The sequence below is a fragment of the Coregonus clupeaformis genome, chromosome 37 (assembly GCF_020615455.1).
Source record: "Coregonus clupeaformis isolate EN_2021a chromosome 37, ASM2061545v1, whole genome shotgun sequence".
NCBI classification, from domain to species: Eukaryota; Metazoa; Chordata; class Actinopteri; order Salmoniformes; family Salmonidae; genus Coregonus; species Coregonus clupeaformis.
The window spans coordinates 428,085-435,205 of NC_059228.1; positions in this window are offsets into that span (position 1 = coordinate 428,085).

The window sequence follows — 7,121 nt, forward strand, 5'->3', positions numbered from 1 at the left end:
GTGGACCACAGACAAAAGAGGACCGAGCACGCCCCCATTCCCATTGACGGGTCTGTAGTGGAGCAGGTTGAGAGCTTCAAGTTCCTTGGTGTCCACATCACCAATAAACTTTCATGGTCCAAACACACCAAGACAGTCGTGAAGAGGGCACGACAAAGCCTATTCTGATAATCTGAAAAGATTTGGCATGGGTCCTCAGATTCTCAAAAAGTTATACAGCTGCACCATCGAGAGCATCCTGACTGGTTGCATCACTGCCTGGTTTGGCAACTGCTCGGCCTCCAACCGCAAGGCACTACAGAGGGTAGTACGTACGGCCCAGTACATCACTGGGGCCAAGCTCCCTGCCTTCCAGGACCTCTATACCAGGCGGTGTCAGAGAAAGGCCCTAAAAATTGTCAAAGACTCCAGCCACCCTAGACATAGACTGTTCTCTCTGCTACCGCACGGTAAACGGTACCGGAGTGCCAAGTCTAGGTCCAAAAAGCTTCTTAACACTTCCTCACCCAAGCCATAAGACTCCTGAACAGCTAATCAAATGGCTAACCGGACTATTTGCATTATTGTACATTGACTCTGTACCGGTACCCCCTGTATACAGCCTCACTACTCATTTTACTGCTGCCCTTTAATAATTTTTATTTTCTATTTTTTACACTTATTTTTCTTACAACTGCATTGTTGGTTAAGGGCTTGTAAGTAAGCATTTCACTGTAAGGTCTACCTACACCTGTTGTATTCGGCTCATGTGACAAATACAATTTTATTTTATTTTATTTTATTTTAATTACAGACTGACCATGTGAACAAACTCACTGTTTGTGACACCTTTTAAATGACCCAACGGTCACTAACCCCTCTCTCACGCTTGCACCAAGTCTGACATCTATTGTATGGCAATGGTCAAGAGCAGGAAGGCAGCACACTGTCCACTCATAGCATACAAGTGGGTCACACTTTTTTTGGATAGTCCCCAATAGATGATATACTGTAGATGCTCCAACTACCAACAAACTATCAACTGCGAGTCAAACAAGGCAGCATAATTGACACTTTATACATAACACTCTTAGCGGTCGCTTCCTCAAAATAAAGTGCAACCAAACCACAAAATGGTCTACAAATGAAATTGTATTTGTCACATGCTTCGTCAACAACAGGTGTAGACTAACAGTGAATTGCTTACTTACGGGCCCTTCCCACCAATGCAGAGAGAAAAATACAGAAAATTAATAACATGAGGAATAAATACACAATGAGTAACGAAAACTTGGCTATATACACAGGGTACCAGTACCGAGTCGATGTGCAGGGGTACGAGGTAATTGAGGTAGATATGTCCATATAGGTAGGGGTAAAGTGACTAGGCAACATGATAGATAATAAACAGTAGCAGCAGCATATGTGATGAATCAAAAAAGTTAGTGCGAAGAGGGTCAATGCAGATAGTCCGGATAGCTATTTGGTTAACTATTTACTAGTCTTATGGCTTGGAAGAAGAAGCTGTTCAGGGTCTTTACCTACTGGGGACACCACATAATTTCAACGTGGACAATTACGTAATATTTGGTAGAGATGCTGATCAATGAGATTACAACCTACAACGCCTTGCAAAAGTATTCAACCCCCTTGGCGTTTTTCCTATTTTGTTGCATAACAACCTGTAATTTAAAATGATTTTTATTTGGATTTCATGTAATGGACATACACAAAATAGTCCAAATTGGTGAAGTGAAATGAAAAAAATAACTTCTACAAAATAAATAACTGAAAAGTGGTGTGTGCATATGTATTCACCCCCTTTGCTATGAAGCCCCTAAATAAGATCTGGTGCAACCAATTACCTTCAGAAGTCACATAATTAGTTAAATAAAGTCCACCTGTGTGCAATCTAATTGTCACATGATCTGTCACATGATCTCAGTATACATACACCTGTTCTGAAAGGCCCCAGAGAAAACGCTATGTTTGGCGCAAACCCAACACCTCTCATCACCCGAGAACACCATCCCCACAGTTAAACATGGTGGTGGCAGCATCATGCTGTGGGGATGTTTTCATCGACAGGGACTGGGAAACTGGTCAGAATTGAAGGAATGATGGATGGTGCTAAATACAGGGAAATTCTTGAGAGAAACCTGTTTCAGTCTTCCAGAGACTTGAGACAGGGACGGAGGTTCACCTTCCAGCAGGACAATGACCCTAAGCATACTGCTAAAGCAACACTCAAGTCATTTAAGGGGAAAGATTTAAATGTCTTGGAATGGCCTAGTCAAAACCCAGACCTCAATCAAATTGAGAATCTGTGGTATGACTTAAAGATTGCTGTACACCAGCGGAACCCATCCAACTTGAAGGAGCTGGAGCAGTTTTGCCTTGAAGAATGGGCAAAAATCCCAGTGGCTAGATGTTCCAAGCTTATAGAGACATACCCCAAGAGACTTGCAGCTGTAATTGCTGCAAAAGGTGGCTCTACAAAGTATTGACTTTGTGGGGGTGAATAGTTATGCACGCTGATGTTTTCTGTTTACTTGTCTTATTTCTTGTTTGTTTCACAATAAAAAATATTTTGCATCTTCAAAGTGGTAGGCATGTTGTGTAAATCAAATGACACAAACTCCCAAAAAATCTATTTTAATTCCAGGTTGTAAGGCAACAAAATAGGAAAAATGCCAAGTGGGGTGAATACTTTCGCAAATTCACCCACTCAAAAAGACAGCCATAAGTTTGTTGAATTGCCAATGTGTTATCACTATGCCTTTAACCATCTCAAAGCACAACCAAATTCCAATGGAAAACAATGTCAATGTTTACAAAAGAAATGTATACAACGACTGAATGTGTTATCACTATGTTTAATCTAATAGCAAAACCAAATGACCTGAATTGCAGTTGAGTTGCATTAATAAAAAAGTACATGGTGCAAGTGATCAATGCTGTTCGAGATTCTGCACAGATTATTAAAGCAATTGTGAAGATCTCCACAGACCTGTAACCATCTTCAAAATGCACAATTTCTATGATTATATAAGATAATTTATAGTTACAGTACCCCAAAATGTGGCTATGGATCTTTTACTCATTTTAAGGTTGAGTACTGTTACATTAGTTTGTAAGATAGCCTTCACCTACGGCTATTTACTGTATTACAAAAGTAATACTAAATTGTGGTTGGTTTTCTACACAACCAAAAATCTACGTTTAAGGAGATGCATTCGTAAAGTATTCAATCTACACACAATACTCCATAACGACAAAGCAAAAACAGGTGGGTTTTTTACCCCCTTTTTCTCCCCAATTTCGTGGTATCCAATTGTCCAATCGCTGCAACTTCAATACGGACACGGGAGAGGCGAAGGTCGAGAGTCGTGCGTCCTCCGAAACACAACACAACCGAGCCGCACTGCTTCTTGACACAGTGCCCGCTTAACCCGGAAGCCAGCCGCACCAATGTGCTGGAGGAAACACTGTATACCTGGCGGCTGAGTCAGCAAGCACTGCGCCCGGCCCGCCACAGGATTCGCTAGTGCGCGATGGGACATGAACATCCCTGCCGGCCAAACCCTCCCCTACCCTTGACGGCGCTTGGCCAATTGTGTGCCGCCCCATGGGTCTCTCGGTCGCGGCCAGCTGCGACAGAGCCTGTATTCGAACCAGGATCTCTAGAGGCACAGCTAGCACTGGGATGCAGTGCCTTAGACCACTGCTCCACTCGGGAGGCCCGATATGTTTGCAAATTTATAAAAATAAAAATAAACAGAAATATCACATTTACATATGCATTCAGACCATTTACTCAGTACTTTGTTGAGGCACCATTGACAGCGATTGTAGCCTCAAGTCTTCTTGGGTATGACGCTACAAGCTTGGCACACCTGTATTTGGCGAGTTTCTCACATTCTTCTCTGCAGATCCTCTCAAGCTCTGTCAGGTTTAATGGGGAGCGTCGCTGCACAGCTATTTTCTGGTCTCTCCAGAGATGTTCGATCGGGTTCAAGTCCGGGCTCTGGCTGGGCCACTCAAGGACATTCAGAGACTTGTCCTGAAGCCACTCCTGTGTTGTCTTGGCTGTGTGCTTAGGGTCGTTGTCCTGTCGTTGTCCGCTGAAAAACATTCCCACAGCATGATGCTGCCACCACCATGCTTCACCGTAAGGAACACACGATTGGACTTCTATCTAAGGGACTACATGCATGTATACTATAATGATGACTACTGTATATACTGTATAATGTGATCATTTTAGCAATTAGGCTACATGCATATATATATATATATATATATATATACGGTCATTGTAAAGTACATTTCATTATTAAGTCTGCCTTAAAATCTTACCTTATTCAAACTCAATGAGGAAACATTTTTAATCTAAACAAGCTAGATACAACTTGGCATATTTTTGGCAGATACAATTTACAGTCCAGAGACATTTGGCATATATTTTTTTAATAAATGGGAAATATCAAAAGGTTGCCCCAACAAACTTGCATAGGTTAAACATATTCAAATTATAGATATTGACAAAGTAAAATGTTGGAAATAAATTGTACTTGATGTTTTCTATTTTTATTTAATGAAAAGAAAAAAAAAATCATGAGGGCCAAAAAGCCCATGTGCAGCAGATGGCATTTCCCCTGTACACCTAAAGCCAGCTGTACTAAGGTCAGCCAAGGACAGATGGATTTGTGAGCTTGGCTCCATATCAGAGGCATCTAAGAGCTATGCTATAAACAGGTCAGTTTATAATGACACAAATCTGTATCAGACGAGTCATATTAGAGACTCATACAGGACAGATAACTAAAATACATAGCCTAGTTTTTATCACATTAAAAAGACAAATATTTCATAGCCTCAGATCTGAATAAACATGCGTTGAAACATGTATTTATTTTGGTCACAGACCAAAACAGAAACCGAAAGCACACGTATCTAAATCAGTTTATTAAAATACGCAATACGCAAAACATTACAGAATACCCAATGACCTCATTTAGTAATGATGATTTGCATTGTCATATGACTTTGCACTTTCTTAAAGGTTTTTCATGTTTTCAATTACATTTACCATGGTTTCCCAATCTGATAATCCAGATTTGTAGCCAGACAATATGACCTTCATTCTCACCTTGGTATGAAAAGCCGCCAATTAGGATTTGCAGATATAGCATGTTCCACTAAAGAATAGATTGTATAATTTATGCCAAGTGGAGGCTTTTGTATCTCACCACTTTGTCAGAAAGCATCTAGTCTTCATGATTGTTCAACAAAACATCATTTTGTATTACATTACTTTATCAATGTTTACAGAATTGACTTTCCATTAGATTTGTTTACTCATGAAGTTATTATCATAGATTTCACAACTTGAATTATATAATTTAATAAAATGCTTGCAGTGACACTACATTTCTTATTTTTTTATTTAACCTTTATTTAACTAGGCAAGTCAGTTAAGAACAAATTCTTATTTACAATGACGGCCTACCCCAGCCAAATCCGGCCGATGCTGGGCTAATTGTGCACCGCCCTATGAGCCTCCCATTCACGGCCGGATTGTGATACAGTCTGGAATCAAACCAGGGTCTGTAGTGACACCTCTAGCACTGAGATGCAGTGCCTTAGACCGCTGCGCCACCTGCTCATTGAACATCTCATTCCAAAATCACAGGCATTAATATGGAGTTGGTCCCCCCTGCTATAACAGCCTCCACTCATCTGGGAAGGCTTTTCACTATTTGTTGGAACATTGCTTAGGGGACTTTTTTCCATTCAGCCACAAGAGCATTAGTGCGGTCGAGCACTGATGTTGGGCAATTAGGGCAATTAGGCAATTAGGCCTTGGGCAATTAGGCCTGGCTCGCAGTCGGCATTTCAATTCATCCCAAAGGTGTTTGATGGAGTTGAGGTGAGGGCTCTGTGCAGGCCAGTCAAGTTCTTCAACACCGATCTCGACAAACCATTTCTGTATGAACCTCGCTTTGTACACGGATGCATTGTCATGCTGAAACAGGAAAGGGCCTTCCCCAAACTGTTGCCACAAAGTTGGAAGCACAGAATCGTCTAGAATGTTATTGTATGCTGTAGCGTTAAGATTTCCCTTTACTGGGACTAAGGGGCCTAGCCCGAACCATGAAAAACAGTCCCAGACCATTATTCCTCCTCCACCAAACCTTACAGTTGACACTATGCATTAGGGCAGGTAGAGTTCTCCTGGCATCCACCAAACCCAGATTCATCCGTCGGACTGCCAGCTTGTGAAGTGTGATTCATCACTCCAGAGAACGCGTTTCCACTGCTCCAGAGTCCAATGGCGGTGAGCTTTACACCACTCCAGCCGACACTTGGCATTGCGCATGGTGATCTTAGGCTTGTGTGCGGCTGCTCGGCCATGGAAACCCATTTCATGAAGCTCCCGACGAACAGTTTTTGTGCTGACATTGCTTCCAGAGGCAGTTTGGAACTTGATAGTAAGTGTTGCAACTTGTTACACGCTTCAGCACTCTGCGGTCCCGTTCTGTGAGCTTGTTTGGCCTACCATTTCGCGGCTGAGCCGTTGTTGGTCCTAGATGTTTCCACTTCACGATAACAGCACTTACAGTTGACCGGGCCAGCTCTAGCAGGGCAGAAATTTGACGAACTGACTTGTTGGAAAGGTGGCATCCTATGACGGTGCCACATTGAAAGTCACTGAGCTCTTCAGTTAGGCCATTCTACTGCCAATGTTTGTCTGTGGAGATTGCATGGTTGTGTGCTCGATTTTATACACCTGTCAGCAACGGGTGTGGCTGAAATAGCCTAATCCACTCATTTGAAGGGGTGTCCACATACTTTTCTATATATAGTGTATTTGATTTCAAAGTAAGGACAATTTCTCCTGCTTTGTTCCAGTCCATTAGTTAATTGCCTTTCAGTTTCGAAATGAGGTCAGTGTATCACTGAGATGTGTGTGTGTATGTGTGTGTGTGTACAGTAGCATGTCAGTTACCATTTGAAAACATAATAACCTTATAAAACAAAACACCAAAATACACTTGAATAGTTAATATAACTTGACTATGATTGTGTGAACAAATCTTGCAGTCAGTTCTCCTAAACATGAATCCAATGTTTTGAGA